Source organism: Danio rerio, chromosome 20, assembly GCF_049306965.1.
Source record: "Danio rerio strain Tuebingen ecotype United States chromosome 20, GRCz12tu, whole genome shotgun sequence".
NCBI lineage: Eukaryota > Metazoa > Chordata > Actinopteri > Cypriniformes > Danionidae > Danio > Danio rerio.
Window position 1 is genome coordinate 32,576,049 of NC_133195.1, and position 19,191 is coordinate 32,595,239.

General features: G+C 39.0%; 1 long non-coding RNA gene across 2 annotated transcripts in view; it reads right to left on the bottom strand.

Moving 5' to 3' along the window:
• Positions 1-2,825: 2,825 nt before the first annotated feature.
• LOC137488586 (uncharacterized) overlaps positions 2,826-19,191 on the bottom strand; it is a 30,803-nt gene continuing 14,437 nt past the window's right edge. For both annotated transcript variants that reach the window (XR_012395827.1, XR_011007695.2), the window contains 2 exons: positions 7,013-7,168; positions 2,826-3,622 (listed from right to left, as the gene is read on the bottom strand). This is a non-coding gene — a long non-coding RNA (uncharacterized lncRNA). The remainder of the gene's footprint in view (positions 3,623-7,012; positions 7,169-19,191) is intronic.

A 19,191-nucleotide genomic window follows, 5' to 3' on the forward strand; every position in this document is an offset into this window, starting at 1 on the left:
TTTATTGCCTATGGATAAATATAGGAGATGAGCATTAATTTGTATAAAAATCTATAAAATTAAACATTGAGTTTTAAATCATTTCAATAATTATTGATAGAAAGAATGCTTATAATCACTGTAAGTTACTGAAAGAAATACTCTACTCTTAATTAAACTTACAGATCTAAAGTTTTTTATTTATTTATTTACAAAGTCTGGATTAGAAGTACATGAGTAATTTTAGCTCGAGGCTTTGGGTTCTGCTCTCTGGCATCTCTGTTTCATGCAGTGAATTCACCTCAAAAGTCATCAAAAGCAGGATCTCTTCTCTTGGCAAATTATCTCATAACAGCTTGCAGTGAATCAGAAATTATGAATTAAAAGTCCACTAAATGAAATATCTGATATTCAGACGATATATAAAATCAGTTAATAAATCTATTAAAACACTAATCACTGATACTGATATTTGTCACATGTTCACTTAGGGTGCACAAGAGCTGCACTAAAAACTAAAACATTTAGATTATATGACAATGTTGTCAGAATCCCTGTTCACATACAAAATGGCAACTCACAAAAATGCAATGATGTAAAGTAGCAAATTACAAATACTCAAATGACTGCAATTGAGTAGTTTTTCTCAGAAATGGTAATGTACTAAGTAGTTTTTAAAATGTGGACATTTAATTTCCCTTGAGTACATTTTTAGTGCTGTATTTGTTCTTTTACTCAATTTTTCCTTCCAATTTGCGGTCCCTTTTTTTTATTATTCTTGTCTATGCATGGGGATTGGCCAAGTGAAAAAATCAGTCCTGTGATTCCCGTCCATTCAAATCGCACACAAAAAGTAACAACCTCGAAACATGGGCACATTATAAATGCAGCAAAGTATTTGGAAGCATAAAAATTGTCCAAGACGATGTCCAAATTCTTTAAACACGAACTCAGAGACTGTTAAGACACTGATGAGAAGATGAAGTAGGTTTACTGTATGATGACTAAAAAACATGGCTAAATATCCTTAAACAATCACTAAATGCACTACAGAATGTTACGTTTTCACACACATGCACAAATTGCATTTAAACAAACCAGCCATTCACATCGAAATACGTACCACTCACTATTGAGTACTTTTAAAAGGGCTACTTTTTACTCATAATTTGAATAATATTTACAATTACAACAGATACTTTTACTCTACTTTTACTACATTTTTGGGCTAGTAATGGTACTTTTATGATTTCTCAGTACTGAAATATGCATGAAAATACCCAATAGTTAGCACTTTGTAAAGAAGCACTATGTACTTGTGCACGAACATAGTCCTGTAGTCTGTTATTGTTGTTTTTAGTGCTCATGCACAGTCTAAACGGATATGCATATGCATTAATAATTCAACATTTAATACTAATTTGACATTAGTACATTTTTGTATTTTATACAGAAAAAAACATCCAAAACATTTTTAAAATCCCACCGCTATTATCTTGTAAGTTAAACAGCCAAAACACATTTTAAAAAAATTATCAAAATGCATAAAAAACTTTTTGAGCTAAAAAACGGTAACTTGTCATTAAAAAAGATCACTTGATTCCTGTTTTAAAAAGCAGTAAAAAACATCAATCAAGAGAAATACATGAGTTTTCATAGCACATGATTGATTAACATTCTACAAGACAGTGTTATTAAATATTTATGTTTAGTAAGAAGGGACGCCTCGATCGATTGGCCGGAGATCGGGATCGGGTTTGACCGATAATCACATTTCGTGACTCGATTGGTACTCGCTGATCTGGCCGATCTCATGAACCAATCACAAGTGTTTGTACTAGTTGGAGATGAGAAATATATTTGAATGACCTTGCATGTATTCATGCCTTTTTACATATAAGAACTTAAAGTTCTGTGTTTTGACAATATTGCGAGTTCACTTATTACAATGAACATTAGTTTATTGTTCTTTTTCCTTTCAGTAAGGAATTAATGGATTTATAGGTTTGCATTTGCTTTTGCATCAAATATGCACTTCAAAGTTTTTCTTGATTGAGATATGTTGAATTCTCATCATTTGCTATGTTTCCAAATTGCTTTTTCAGATTTTTTTTTTTATCTGTGCTTTCTATTATTTTCTGTAAAGCTGTTTCTGGTCATGACATGTCCACACTAAATGGTTATAAGAGATGTGTTTAAGTGATTATTTGTAGCATCCCTAATTTATTCTCTTAGGTAAGGAGAGATCTCCACTTGAGTATCATACTTAGAGGTAAAATGTGCTTAATGCATCAAAAAAAGTTTAAAGCATCAGAATCGATACTCTATATCAGCCGATCACCATGACAAGGAATCAGTATTTGGTATAAGCTGCAAAAATCCTCATCAGAGCATTCCTAATGTTCAGTAATTTTACTTTTATGATGATGAATAGAATCTATAGAAATTACTGAATTATCTTCTAGTAACTACTGACTCCAGGAGCACGAGTCTGAGAAAAATGCTCATCTTTTGCACCTTGACTCTTCATTGAATAATCTACTCAAAAAAGTAGATTGTTGAATGCTATGCATATGCTATAGCAGGGGTGTCCAAATTCGGTCCTGGAGGGCCAGTGTCCTGCATATTTTAGTTCCAACCCCAAATAAACACACCTGAACCAGCTAATCAAATCTAAATCTAATCTAAATCAAGGTATACTAGACTTCCAGGCAGGTGTATAAAAGGAAGTTGGAGCTAAACTATGCAGGACACCAACCCTCCAGGACCGAGTTTAGACACTCCTGTGCTATGCCATTTTAAACTAATCAAATGTTAGCCAATAAATATCTGTCGGGTACATAAATGCATCTCTGTTTTAGAATATTTATTGCAGCAGAAAGTGGAGGTTGCTTTAAAAACAGGATTTTTAGGAGCAAGCATAGTGGGCGAGAACTCGCACAGACGCTGGAGACACTGATTCATAAGACAATAGCTCAGATTCCAGTGTTTTTCTCACTATTATGAAAGGACAGAGAAGTAATCACTTTGCTGCAGTCTGTCAATTTTAGTCATCCTGCATCTCCAAGAACACTTTGGGCCCTGATGAAAATAACTTCCAATTAACAATCTTTAGGGAGGGCAGTTTTCAAAAGGCAGCTCAGCATCTCCATAAAAGATTCAAACGGTGTCCAGCTGACTCCAAAGATGGACAGAGTGCTTATCTCAAATCTGTTTTTATTTCCAGGATGATTTGGTCTCCACCCTGGAATGGTGCTTTCATTTCCCTGGGCAAGGACATCCGCAAATGTGTGTGCATAAGGCATTGAGACAGATAATCTAATCTGCCACTGAGCACAAGAAGGGAGGTCCCGTCACAGACTGGGTGTCTGTTAAACTTCTGCCACACTCAAACTTGCAGTACAGTGTTTAACCTGTATAGATTTTGTAAGGGACTGACATTATCATTTATTAACATAAAACAATCAGACCTTCTCACTTCTCTGTTTGCTAGATGTCTTTTTTCCTCCTTCAGAGCTGGTAATCTCTCGTCCGCTGTCTGCTTATCATCATAGACTGTCTCTCACATTCCTGAGAGTTTGCACAGCCATGCTGGATGTCGAAGAGCGGCACGTTTCAGTGTGCATGTGGCTCTTATCTGCTCCTGGAGGGAAGCGAACAAAGTAAGGAAGTTGCCGGTTAGGATTAGTCTTCCTGTAATACGAAGGAGTAGAAATTTGTATTTTATTAAATCATCAAATGTACCAGTTTTGGAAACCGTTTTGGGACATCTGTGGTACCAGTGTCAAACTTATTTTATTTAACAGTAAGAATAACATTAAAGTAGTCAGTATTGTTGGTTTGCAAAAGCTGTGGTGTAAAATCATTTAAATGGATTCACAGATTTACAAAATGCATTTCTATTCTCTTTTATATTTATTTTACCTATATTATTCTTTAAAGTTGGTGTGAAATCAAAACTACATTGTTTATTTTGCCAGCTTATGTAGATAATCCATTCGATTCGACCATTTGATTTCTCTTGTTTGGAATGGCAGACCTTTTTTTATGATGTCAGTTGGACGGCTTCAGCCACAATATCCTTGAGCACACCCCTTTTTACTGTTAGTCATGATGTGCGAAAGGAAAGCCCCGCCCCCTACTCAATATTCCATTTTGATTGGAAGTACATCAACATACGAAATTAAACTTCTCAGCAACTTATGGTTAACTGTTTCAAAATCCATGCAGAATCAATTTCTCTAACGGTGTGTTCACACTGAAGGCGACAAGAGCATCAAAGTTCGCTCTGGCCGCACTGGCGACAACGCCGTCTGCCTTCACAGCTCTAGTCTGGTGCTTTCACAGCTTCAGCTCTGAAAATGTTGCAAGCCTTTTATCAAATTAATTTAACAATGGAAGATCAAGTTGCGTGTGGTGTGGCTTTGCTCCACTTATCCAATATGTGTCCATATGTTTGAAATATTCTCAAGCAGCAACACTGTTTTGTGTTGTCGCATTAGATTTCCTGATTTCAAAGTGCTAACGCCCACACAACATCAAGGTGTAACATGATTAGACGTTGATATTTGGTTGATGTTAGGTTCATTTTAAGTTGGACATTGACGTCGGCCTGACGTTGGGTTCTGACATCAACCCAATTTTCATTTCCAAACGTGCGTTGTGGTACAACTTCAATATGACCTGTGCCTGCAGGGCATGCATGCTACACTATCCCATGATGCCCCATGATAGAATTTATAAATGGGAATGAAGCAACAAAACTGACGTGACCATGACAAAATGGTGGATGTACAGTAGTATGACCGAATTCCATTAATACTGCTCACATTCATACTGATACAAAGAAAGTACTGTTGTAACGATCAAGTAGTAGATTAAAATGCAGTACCTTCTGAGTAGTAGGCAGCCTAAATATTGTAAATAATTGGAACTTCGGCAACCGCAATGATCAAACCCTGGAAATAATCATGCAGGGCTGTGTTCTCTGGACTCTTCTCAAGTAGTGAACTTTAACATTCTGATTGCTTGCCGTGAATCGCATCTTAGCTTATTACAATAAAGTTGACTTGATTTCAACTCTCATCGATGCCCACACAGATTAAGACGCACCACGTTGCTCTTTGTCGCTTATCGCCGCCAGCTCCCATTGAAAATTAATGACTTCTACTGCTACTTTGCCGCTCTCGCTGCTTTTGGTGTGAACGCACAGTAACGATTTTTGCCGCAGCTTTAATCTTTGCCTTCTCTTGTAGAGATAAAAAAATCTATCATCAAAACATTTATAACACTGCAGTACACAATACATTTCTCTAAAATAAATACATTTTGACAATAGTAACCCTGATGTTAAACCTTCTGTAACAGCCTGTCATTCAATTGTTTGCTGTTTCTGTATTTTTTTAGTTGTGATTAAAATTAGCTTTGTACTTGTTTTAGTACAGAAACTGATATCAGTTATTATCTATCAACAGATGCACTTATAGGCTCATCATATCTAGTTATTGTTGACTTAAAGTAGTGCTGTTGTTGCTCCGTCTCTCTATTTCTTTTAAGACTGAGAAACAAACTATGGCCCAGTTCAGCACTGATATCTTGTGGACAATCTAAGTAGTTCAAAACGTGTGAGCTGCTTTAACATAATATGTGTGTTAAAAAAAATCAGAATGCAGATTTAACAATAATTTTACCCTTACATCTAATCTGATAGTAGTGTGTTTAGTGAGCATAATTTGGTGTGCTGTCTTGAGGGAGGGCTCCAAACTCAGAATATGGCCTAAACCCAGAGAACTTCCCCATCCCTTGTATGGGATTGGAATAAATTAAAAGTGAGGATTTTGGGGTGGAGGAGGGATACCAGTAAACTTTCCAAAGGCTGAATATTTATATGTTATATGCTAGTTAAGATGATTAGCTGAATGCTTTACACCTTTGCTAAATTTATTTATTATTTGTGCAACTCTCGATCTTTGTTAATAATACATTATCACAAATAACAGTTGTATAACTAAGTGTTACTGATTTGCCAATTGATTTCTTCATATGTATAAAAAAGTATGTTTCCAAACCTCTATTTCCCATGCCCATTGTTTTTACTGAACTAAAATGAGGTACCAAAATCTGCTTTCTGATTTGGTTTAAGTACATACAGATTATAAATGTATCAATATCAGGTATTTGATACCCAAGTGTAGGTACGAACTCTGAAAATTTGATTGTTTGTTATTTGCCTCCAGATCTGATTACAAAACAGTGCTTTACCCTATTTGCTGGTATCTTTCACTTTGTGCTAATCTAAGCTAAATCTATCTTTTCCCTTAAATAAGGTCCAATTTAAGACAGACTTTTTATTGGCCTTTAATGGACTGTAATGATTTGCAGATCTGATAAACTCAGTAAGTGACGGATATTTTTCACTGGCGTTAAGCCCAGCCACAAAACTAGTCTTTTATTGCCTAACAAGACATTTTTCATGTTAAGTGTCTTACGTTTTGTTTCTCCTGTCAGTTCCCAGAGTACTTCCTTCTTTTCTGTGTACAGTGCAAGTCAACATAGTCAACAGTTTCACAGAGGTTGTTACACAGGCATGGCTAGTGTTGAAAAACTAGTTTGTTTTTTAAATGTATACTTTCCACTAATGACATCGACTGAAATTGCATAAATAATACATGTATTAAGTCAGGTTTGCCTACGTTTATGAAAACTATATAAAAAATTCTAGCGATTAAAATAAAATTAAATACAATCTAAGTAAATATTAGATTGGAGCCCAAGGCTGGTTGGGATGTAACAAACAGAACGATCAATCAAATTTTGAAAGCGCAGAACCACAGTGTTTACACTTTTGGTGGGAGTCAATCAATGAACATCTTAGAGTTGTTTACACTTATTCATAAGATCTAATCTTCTCGTAATACCTCATGTGAATTTTAAACACTTTGTTACACAGACACTGATCTACAATATACTGCAGTATCAATGAATTGAATTATGTGGGTAAGCATTTTGTGGCTTCAGTTTTCTAATTGGGTACCTGGCACATCAAGTGCTGCCATCAGCAGATTCATCCTGAGCAGAAGAGGCAATCCGGCTCTGTATTTCAGAGAAGAGTAATGGACTTTCCAAAGCACCAGTGCCGTCAGGTCACATAACGGTCCAGATCCATTAAAGTGTCACAGGGAAACACTTTCTACATGTTCCAAGTTACAAAAGCAAGACATAAATGGTATTTACATCAGCTTCATGACATACAGCGTTTAGAACAAAAAAGACACAGAACATGGTTATAATGCAGAACAATGAATCACTCCAACTGGAAGAAACAAAAAAAAGTTCAATTCTGTTATTTGACATTTTTTCATTCAAGAGGCCAAACAAATTTTCAGAAACAGTTTCAGAAGTATACAATTGACTAGTACGTCTCACATTTTGGCAAAAACATCAATACACTTCTCCAATAAAATTACAGAACGCAAGCCTGCAGAAAATGTGCCAAAACAATCAACAACAGCACAACCAGGGAACATCGAGAGGATTCAGACTCGCTGTCTGCTAAATGCCAGTGTGTTGTGCTTCAGAAGCCCTTGGTAGAAAGACTCTCACTGTCCCTCAGGGATTCTGTTTATCATCAATCTCTGAGAGTTCACAACTCACTGTGGTTTACCACAGGAATCAGCCTCTCATTTCCACCAGTGTCAAAATGTGGCTTGACAAGCCTGAAAACACGTATCTTTAAAGCACTCTGAGCTTCCTCTCTATATGCGTGTACTGATTCTGATATCTCTGGATAAGGGATAATTACATGGCAACAGTAACATGAAAATCCCTTTATTAATCAGGTGTCCCACAGTCGAAGGAACTGCCAACTAATTCAGCATATGTTTTACGCAGCAGATGCCTTTTCAGCCACAATCCATCTTTGGGAAACACCCATACACTTTTATTCACATACATACACTACGGACATTTTAGCTTGCCCAATTCACCTGTACTGCATGTCTTTGGACTTGTGGGGGAAACCCGAGCACCCGGAGGTAACCCACGCGAATGCAGGGAGAACATGCAAACTCCACACAGAAATGCCAACTGACCCAACCGGGACTCCACCCAGTGACCTTCTTTCTGTAAAGTGTTGGTGCTAACCACTGCACCACCATGTTGCCCACCCTCAGCTTTTTACAAACTTAAACTTCATTTTGCTGGTTGCTTATTTTATTGTAGACACAATAATTGCAGACTGAGGCAAGCTTCATTATTCATACTATGATTAAGTATGCAAAGCAAAACATAATAATAACATTAATACTAATTATTATAATTCTAATAATAAATAATAATTGTAGGCCATGCAGTTTTTATATTGCAATTTAAGCTATTATTAAAGGGACAGTTCACCAAGAAATGAATATCTGTGGTCGATTTATTCAAGGCAATCTAAGCAATCCAAGACAGGCAATCCGCAGGCAATCCAAGGTTTTGTCCTTTTGTCCAAAGCAACTTACAATTGTGGAGGCATTCTTGTTGAGGCGATTCAACGAGAAGAGGTAAAAAAGAGGTGTTTTCTTAGTTATTTTCCAAGGCTTGAGATCAAACTAGAAAATTTATTAATATTGAAGAAATTGATCAATGCTTGGAGTATGGATAGAAATTATGCATCACCTATAAAGAAATTAACAGACAAATAGCAGGGGTAAATTCGGGAGCAGGTCAAAATCAGACAGGAAAATAAGACAAACGACATAAAAAAGTCCTACCGTGGCGATACCTAAAACTTGGCTTTTTCCAATGCCAGTAGCTGATCTGCAGGTGCTCTATATGGATAATTATAAACTTTGACATATTAAATCAGTATAGGACAAAAATATTAAATAATACAGTCTACTGGTCAAAAATTAATTTTTTTTGAGATATCGTGTTTTATATTGTGTTTTGTAGAGTACCATTGCAAAAAATGTGTTTTATGCAAATTTTTGTATTTTTCAGAAATCGTGATTTTACAATGAGTACTGAAGATTTCAGCTGCAAAATTTTTTAAAAATGAGACTTAAGATATGGTGGCAATTATTACAAACAATAGATATAGTACTACACTGTAAAACCCAACAGTCACTTTATCAAACGAAATGAGTGTAGTAAACTCAAAATTGACTGAAAGCTAATTCTATTCATTTGAAAAGAGTTTTGAACTCAGTGTTGAAGGTAATGAGTTAATTAAATACATCATTATTTCAACTTAAACGAAGTTCACAGCACTCATATAAATTAGTTTTTTTTTAAACTCAAATGGTTTGCAGAAATCGGTTTCCTCTAGCAGTTTAAGTAGTCTTAACTTATTGGGTTTTAAGTACTCAGTTTGTTTGAGTTCTCTTCATTTATTGGGTTTTTCTGTGCTCACATTACTTCATTTATTCAAATGGATTAAATTCACAGTACTCATTGGCATTACATTTTGAACTTTAATGGTTTGTTGCAATCATTTTCCTCAGATGTTTTGAGTTACCTTAACTTTTTGGGTTTAACAGTGTATATTCCAACTGATTATCTACATTAAATGGTTTTTACAGGGATTAAAGAGATAAGACAGGGCTTCGGAACAGGGCTTTCTGTATGAATCCTGTACAAAATCTATACTAAAATCAAAGATGAAAGCAAGTTTTATGGATAAAACTTATACAAGTTACATTTTTTCATGAATACCTGTACGTAGAGGTGAATGAGGTGCAGAGAAGCTGACTTAAACTTGCTCAGAGAAAAGCTGATGTTATCAATCATTGTTTACTTCACTAAATCAGTTTAATGCTGAAGAGATTGATGGAATGTTTGAAAAAAATGTCATGCTCCCTTGTAAAAATATTTTGTAGTATTTTCAAGATACAAAGTACAGTATTTTATTTTGATACATGTGTCACGTATAAATGAATGTTCAGAGGGATCCAAGTGCGAGTTAAACAAAATAATATTTATTAACAAAGTCAAACAAAAATCAAGTAAAGAATGGTGCTAGTGCTAGGAGAGATCGGGCAGGAATCAGACGGGAAACAGGGTCCAGAAAATAGTCCTCAGATCCTACGCACACAGACAGAATAGCAAACCATAAGCACACATAACGAACTGACAAAGACACACAGAAAACGTGGCCCATATATAGACCCGAATATGAGCCTCAGCTGGCGAGCTCATCAAGCCAGCTGAGTGCCGTCATCACACGTGATCAAAACAAATACACGAGGAGAACAAAAACAAACCAACGTGATCAAACAGACACTCCGGAAAAGCGCACAAACCTGCAACCATGACATTACCCCTCTCTCAAGAGCACCTCCTGGTGCTCCCAAAAGCGCTTACCTGGCGATTGTAATCATCGATAAGAGAGTGATCCAATATGTCCTTTGCAGGCACCCAAGTTCTCTCCTCCACACCGTAACCTTCCCAGTCCACCAAGTACTGAAATCCTCGCCCCCTCCGTCTCGAGTTCAGAATGCGCTTAACCGAATAAACGGTCTCCCCATCTACGAGACGCGGCGGGGGGGAACCGGAGTGGGCGGGTTAATCGCCGTATGAAAAACGGGCTTTAATTTAGAAACGTGAAACACGAGATGTATTCTCCTGTACGCTGGAGGAAGTTTAAGGCGGACTGCCACCGGACTAATGATCTTGATGACAGTGAATGGGCCAATAAATTTAGGTGCAAGTTTATTACATACGGAACGCAAGGGAATATTCTTAGTTGAAAGCCACACTTTTTGACCGACGACGTAAACGGGAGGCTTCGACTGGTGGCGATCGGCTTTAGCCTTGGTGCGCGCACCCACTTGGAGGAGGGTCTGTCTGGCCGTGTTCCAAGTGCGTCGACACCTCTGGACAAAGGCGTGGGCGGAGGGAACCGCGACTTCGGATTCCAGACTGGGAAAAGCTGGTGGCTGGTAACCTAAGCTACACTGAAACGGAGAAAGGCCCGTAGCCGACACTGGTAATGAATTGTGTGCGTACTCCACCCACGGGAGCTGCTGACTCCAAGAGGAGGGATTCTGGGAAACCAAACAACGTAACATGCGCTCGAGATCTTGGTTGGCCCTTTCGGTTTGTCCGTTACTCTGAGGATGAAAACCAGAAGAAAGACTTACAGTCGCTCCCAATAAATGACAGAATTCTCTCCAAAATTTAGAGACAAACTGGGGTCCCCTGTCAGAAACCACATCCGTCGGGAGGCCATGAATGCGAAAGACGTGATTAATGACAGCATCCGCTGTCTCTCTGGCTGAGGGTAATTTGGGCAGAGGAATAAAATGAGTAGCCTTCGAGAACCGGTCCACAACGGTCAAAACAGCCGTATTGCCACCAGATGGCGGGAGACCGGTGACGAAATCTAGCGAAATGTGCGACCAGGGTCTCGAAGGCACTGACAGCGGCTGAAGGAGTCCAGCAGGAGGGCGATTAGAAGTCTTAGAAACAGCACAAACGGAACAGGCCAAAACAAACTCGCGTATGTCCCGTGCCATAGCTGGCCACCAGAATCGCTGTTTAACTAAGAATAATGTACGACTCACCCCTGGATGACAAGCCACTTTGGAGGAATGTCCCCATCGAATGACGTCAGACCGAATCCCCTCCGGCACAAACAATCGACTAGGTGGGCATCCGACCGGGGGCGTTACCCCGTCCAGGGCTGTGCGGACCCTGCTCTCGATCTCCCATGTCACTGCAGAAATACAAATCCTCTGGGGAACGATGGGCTCAAGAGACGTATTGCGCTCGGAAGAATCAAAAAGACGGGATAACGCGTCGGGCTTGATGTTTTTGGAACCCGGCCGATAAGAGATGGTAAAGTCGAAACGTCCGAAAAATAATGCCCACCGAGCCTGCCTGGAGCTGAGTCGTTTGGCGGACCTGATGTATTCGAGGTTCTTATGATCGGTCCAAACGATAAAGGGAACCCCCGAACCCTCCAACCAATGACGCCACTCCTCCAAAGCGAGTTTGACAACCAACAACTCCCTATTACCAATGTCGTAGTTTCGTTCTGCGGGAGATAATCGGTGAGAGAAAAACGCGCACGGATGAATTCTGTCATCCGAGGCGGCGCGCTGGGACAGGATAGCGCCCACCCCCACCTCTGACGCGTCAACCTCCACCACAAACTGCCGGGAGGGATCAGGTGTCACTAAAATGGGAGCTGAAACAAAGCGGCTCTTTAGATTGGAGAATGCAGCCTGCGCTGCGCTCGACCACCTGAAGGGAGTTTTGGAGGAGGTCAAGGACGTCAGAGGGGTGGCGAGCTGGCTGAAATTGCGAATAAAACGCCGGTAAAAATTGGCGAAGCCCAGAAATCTCTGCAGGGCCTTACGAGACTCCGGAATTGGCTAATTTACCACAGCCTGAACCTTCTCTGGATCCATGCGCACCCCCTCGACTGACACAATGTGTCCTAGAAAGGGAACAGACTGTGCATGGAACACGCATTTCTCCGCCTTGACAAAAAGCCCATTCTCTAGCAGCCGCTGAAGCACTCGCCTGACGTGCTGCACATGTTCCTGGAGAGAACGAGAAAAAATCAGAATGTCATCCAGGTAGACACAAATAAACTGATCTATCATGTCTCGCAACACGTCATTTACGAGTGCTTGGAAAACTGCAGGAGCATTAGAAAGCCCGAACGGAAGAACACAATATTCAAAATGCCCCCTGGGGGTCAAAAACGCAGTTTTCCACTCATGACCCTGCTTCATGCGAACCAAATGATATGTGTTACGGAGATCTAATTTCGTGAAAAACGAAGCCCCCTGCAGACGCTCGAACGCTAAAGACATCAGCGGCAAAGGATACGTATTCTTCACCGTGATGCTGTTCAGCCCTCGATAGTCAATGCAGGGTCTAAGAGACCCATCTTTCTTTTTCACGAAAAAGAACCCCGCCCCCGCCGGTGAAGAAGAGGGCCGTATGATCTTGGCCGCTAGAGAATCAGAAATATATTTCTCCATGGCCTCCCTCTCAGGAATAGAAAGAGAGTATAACTTGCCTTTGGGCGGAGACGTACCTGGCAATAAATCTATTGCACAGTCATAGGGACGGTGAGGAGGCAGAGAAGCAGCTCGAGACTTACTGAACACTCTCTTCAGGTCGAGGTACTCACTGGGCACGTTTGACAGGTCCATGCGCTCCTCCTGAAACACAGAACAAGAAACAGCAGAACGAGCAGACGAAAGACAAGACTGATGACAGTTCTCACTCCACGAAAATATAGTATTAAGTCCCCAGTTAATATGAGGCTTATGAAGAATTAACCAAGGATGACCTAAAACCACCGGTGTGTTGGAACAGTCTGTTAAAAAAAATGAAATGTTTTCAACATGATTTCCAGACGTGATCAGTTTTATGGGTTTAGTGGAGTGAGTGATAGTGGGAAGGGAAAGTCCGCTGAGTGCGCGTACTGCAATGGGTTGTGCCAGAGCTATAACCGGAAGTTTAAAACTGAAAGCAAAACTGGAGTCTATGAAATTTCCCTCCGCCCCGGAATCGACAAGGGCGTGGGTGTTCTGACTTCCGGAACCCCATGTTATGGTGACATGTAGTAATGTGGCCGCCGCAGAGGATTTGTCCAAACTGATTTCACCCATCAGTAACCTCTTACCTACTGATGGGTGTTGTCTTTTACGGGACAGGAAGCCACCCGATGCCCCGCCCCCCCGCAGTAAAGGCAGAGTCCCTCAGTTCTCCGACGACGCTTCTCCTGCACGGACAAGCGGGATCTGCCCACCTGCATGGGCTCCGGGTCAGCGCTACTCATCTCCGGCGCCACCGCCGAGACCGGAAGCTCAGGAACAGGATCCGGAAATCTGTCATGCCTCAAGCGACTCTCACGGCGGAGCAGTCTGGAATCCACCCGGATAGCCAGATCCACTAATTCGTCCAGCGTCTTAGGCAGATCTAAAGAGTAGATCTCATCCTGGAGCCGATCCGAAAGCCCATGTAGAAACATGTCCCATTGAGCCTCCGCGTTCCAACCGCTTTCAGCAGCCAACGTGCGGAACTCGATTGAATAGTCCGCCACGCTCCGATTCCCCCTGGCGGAGCTCAGCAAGGATTCGGGCGGCCTCTCTCCCTGAGGCGGCCCTATCAAAGACCTTCTTGAGTTCTTTGGAGAAAAGATCGAAGGATGAACAACACGGTAGCTTTTTCTCCCATGCTGTGGTACCCCATTGGGCTGCTCTTCCAGACAAGAGGGTGATTACGAACGCCACCTTGGACTGCTCAGAGGAAAACAAGGATGGCTGCAGGGTGATGTACAGGGAGCATTTGGCCAGGAAGGACCGACACAAGTGCGGCTCTCCAGCATAGCAGGTCGGAGGAGGAAGGCGAGGCTCAGCAGAGCGGCTAGCGTTAGCAATAACTGGCGCAGGTATCACCTCCGGGGCTGGTGCGGGAGCCGCTTGAGCTGCTCCAGAACCCAGCTGTTGAACCTGCGTCGTCAGCAGTGAAACCTGCTCAACCAGGGCCTGGATAGCCTGTGCTGTGGTGGCCAACGCTTCATCTTGGCGATCGATTCGGGCATTGCTGTTTGTGAGGAACTCTGAAATCTGTGATGCACTCGCTGGATCCATGGTGAAGGTCAGTTCGTTCTGTCACGTATAAATGAATGTTCAGAGGAATCCAAGTGCGAGTTAAACAAAATAATATTTATTGACAAAGTCAAACAAAAATCAAGTAAAGAATGGTGCTAGTGCTAGGAGAGATCGGGCAGGAATCAGACGGGAAACAGGGTCCAGAAAATAGTCCTCAGATCCTACGCACACAGACAGAATAGCACACCATAAGCACACATAACGAACTGACAAAGACACACAGAAAACGTGGCCCATATATAGACCCGAATATGAGCCTCAGCTGGCGAGCTCATCAAACCAGCTGAGTGCCGTCATCACACGTGATCAAAACAAATACCCGAGGAGAACAAAAACAAACCAACGTGATCAAACAGACACTCCGGAAAAGCGCACAAACCTGCAACCGTGACAACATGTTGTGGCTGCTGTATTTTAGTATTATTTTTGGTCCCACTTTATATTAAGTGTCCTTAACTACTATGTACTTACATCAAAAAATAAATACAATGTACTTACTGTGTTTATAATGTATTTGATAACACTTGTGGTGCTTTTGAGTTGGGATAGAGGTTGGGTTATGGACAGGTTTGGTGGCATGGGTAGGTTTAAGGGTGGGTTAAGGTGTAAGGGATGGTCAACAGTGTATTTACAAATGTAATTACAAAAGTTAACCACAGATGTAACTACATACATGTATTTAATCAAGCGTAAGTACACAGTAAATACATGTATTTACACTACATGTACATTGTAACAAACTATTAATACCTATGTAAGTACATATTAGTTAAGGCCACTTAATATAAAGTGGGACCTTATTTTTTTATACATGTAAAATGTAGGCATTTGGTATTATTTAAAATACATGTATTAAAATAATGTATTTTTGCCCATCCCTGTGCATGCACACATATTCCTATTTTCACTTACATATTTTTTTTTTACTTTACTCATAAGAGAATTAGTAAATTGAATATCTCATTTTTGAATTGTCAAAATTTTCAGTGAGCAGCATGTCTGATTCAGATTGTGAATAAATATTTGATCAATTTCACACAATGAAAGATTTAGAATATTTAGTTTAATTCACTGACTTAAATTGCATTAAGTCAGAAGCACACATTCAATTTGACAGTTTTTATACTTTATTTATTTATGTTTTGTAGATTTTAAAGCTGGATTTTTACTGTTTATTTACTTCATAGAAACAGCAGTAGTTTTAGGTTTTGTTTTTGCCTTCCTTCCCCAATTTGTTTTATTTTATTTTATTTTTTGTTTTGAAAGCGAGTACATCTGATTTAATTTTGGGAGAAATTATCCCTTTAAGAGCTTTAATTAAGGAAGGCATTTTTCTTCCAAACTCTATAATGAAGTTGAAACTCTAATAGCATGTTCCTGTCATTTGTAAGACAACAGTTGTGTGCTAACTTGTCATTGAGCAGGGGTGCGGTGTCTGTTGAGTCTGCAACATAAGAATAACTCTTTTGTAGCACTTAACAGTAATGCACTGTACCACAGACAAGGCGGCCATCCCTGGATTTGAATATTCCACAGCATGTGTGTTTCTGCATATGCATATGCGTAAGCGGATGCCCAGAGCAGTGCAGCTGCACGATGACCCCCAATAGAATTTTGCATGTGTGCGTGCAATCTGCCGATAGAGTGAGGCTGGCAGGCCGGCTGAAAGGGCAGATAGAGGATAACATGCAAACCGCCCAGGATTATTAGTGAGCTTCTATTGTTGAGCAACACCTGTACTAGGTAAATGTTTGAGCTTTTTTGCCTATAGCTGCCTAGTGTGCTAACACTCTCCTACTCAGGTGCTGTCTGATAAATGAGGAAGCAGAAACAATTATGGAACTTATACACAAATACTCATCATAAACACTTACTGGTCACTTTAAGTAACTTACTAGTATCAGGTTGGACCCCTTCTGCCTAAATTTTTTGTAACATGCACTATAAAAGTTTGGCATCAATATTATTTTTAAATGTTTTAAAATAAGCTCATTTTGCTCATCAAGGCTGCATTTATTTAATTAAAAATACAGAACAAGTTGTAAAATTGTAAAATGTTGAAATGCACTATAAAATAACTTTTCAAATTTAACCATTTATTATAGTGATTTTAAAGATTTTACAGCTTCATTACTCCAGTCTTAAGAGTCACATGATCCTTCATAAATAACGTATTGTTATTATTATTATTATTATTATTATTATTATTATTATTAATGGTAATAGTAATAAAAGCAATAATGAATTGAGTAATATTTTCATTTTAAACTACAATAAGAAAGCAGTTATTTAAAATTGTAATAGTTATTATATTCAACAATTTAACATTTTTTTTACATTTAATAAATGCTGCCTTGATGAACAGAATGATTTTCTTTTAGAAAACATAACCATAACCAAAAACATAACCAAACATAGCCCAAACTTTTGACGGATACTGTAATTTTAGCAATGTTGGCTCATTACTTACCTTAAATGAATATAACTTGTCATTTTTGTCTGTTTTGTTTTAAATATTAAGATAGAACATATTTTATATTTAAAAAGTAAAATATTAAAATCTCATTTTAGGAAAGTACTGTGTTATTTTTGCTTTTTTAAGTTTAAGATTATAATATATTACTTTTAAAAGTATTTTTACATTTTGCAACAATGCTCAGGTAGGCTATGGTGTTTAAACTCCTCTGACCTCTGGTATTGACAATGCATTCAAATGAACCATAGAACTTCCCTTTCCAGCACAATTTCTCTTTTACAACAATGTTCTGTAAACCACAAAGGTGTTTGAAAATTCCAGTAGATGAAGGGTTTCTGGAAAACTCAGACCACCGTCAAGCATGCCAAATTCAAAATCCCCTTTCTTCCCCATTCTGATGTTTGGTTTGAATTTTAGCTTGACCACATTACCATATAACTGATCAAATGTTTGTGAAAACAGGTAGTCCAACAGGTGAATACTGTATAATATATATAAATTAATATTCATATATGCAATAAATTAAGCTACATTCAAATTGTCGGTGTTTGGGATTAACAACCACTTTTTCTTAAAGATACAAGTCTTGAAATTTGAATTTTAGCTTCTCGTGGTACACTGTAAAAAACTATATGATCAATTAGTTAGACATAATATGTTTTTAGGTCATAGTAACTTATTAAACTAAGTTAATCATGTTCTAACTTATTTTTATAAGTTACGCAAGTTGTTTTAAGTCAGTTTAACATAATATAGGTTCAATGAACTCATGAGGTTAATTTGATTCAGCTTAAAATTTTAAGGCAACCAGATTTTTTTACATTGTAGAGACTCAAATACTGAATGTGCAACTGAAGTCAAGTACATATTTTGAATTCACCTGTAAAAAACAGCCACAGACATTTAAGTACATATCAAAGTCTTAAAGCATTTAACAATAAACGTGTAACAGATGCACAATTTCATCCATCAAATCTTAATTAACTGATGGAAGCTGTTTTAGCCTCAGTAAAGATCGAAGCATTCAGACCACAAAACGACAGTGACAAAATTACAGTCACTAAATCTAAATCTTCAGCAATCATTCTGCATCTCTTTAAATTACCAAAGCCAAAATTAAAAACCCAGAGTGCACAAGACACATATGTGGAGAGCAGTATGACAAACAACAAGCAGTCCAGTACGATTCCATGCACATAGCAGAGAACTGCCAAAAAAATGGGTGCTAAAAAATTACTGGTGTACGTTTGGTTACTCTTTTCTCATGATTGCACTAAATTCACCCAACTCATTTATGCATATTTATTGTTGCTACCTGAATTTTTATTCGTTGTAGGCTATGTTGAATTTACCTGCAAGAATCATTGGCAATTTGTCACGCAGCATTTATTTTACAACGTGAATTTACATGACTGTTGCTGTACGACAAGTGGAATTATACCTCGTGTAAGACTTTGGAGCAACTAAATATGATTTCTCTCTTAAACTTTTCAGTGAAGCAACTTTAAGGAGAAAACAAACTGCCTAAATGTCCCTCCCTGCCTCCACCTCTTAAATGTGCTTCCATTAGTGTAAGTACTGCATAAATATGTCCTCCACTCTCATAAAAGTGCTTGGCTAGAAGCCTGCTCTTCACAGGCTGTGGGTTTGCCTTACGTTGTGACAGTGTTATATTTTGTTATTCTGAGCCAAGCACACTTTTTTCCTTGAGAGATGACATGAGGAAATCCATTCCTTGCCAAACTGCCCCATCACTTTCACAGAGAAGTGATTGTCTTTTAGTGAAGGGCGGGACCAAATTCTCTTAAGAAAATGAATAAATGACCCAGTGTGGAAAAGGAAATCATTAACCCAAGGGAAATGACATCCGAACACCTCCATTAAGGAATTTGCTGATAACTTATTCAGCCAACAAAGTGGAAGAGAGGAGGATCTTGGCTGTTGTTGAAGAACTTAAAGCAGATGCGCTTGAATATTTCTCCGAAAATGGTGACAGAATAGGACCGGATAATGGGAAGAAATGCAAATGACTTGAAATAAATGTGTTATCGTGGATTCAAAGTTCTTTCCTTGATGGTTTTAAATCGGTTTGGGAATCATTTAAAAGTCATGAGGGAG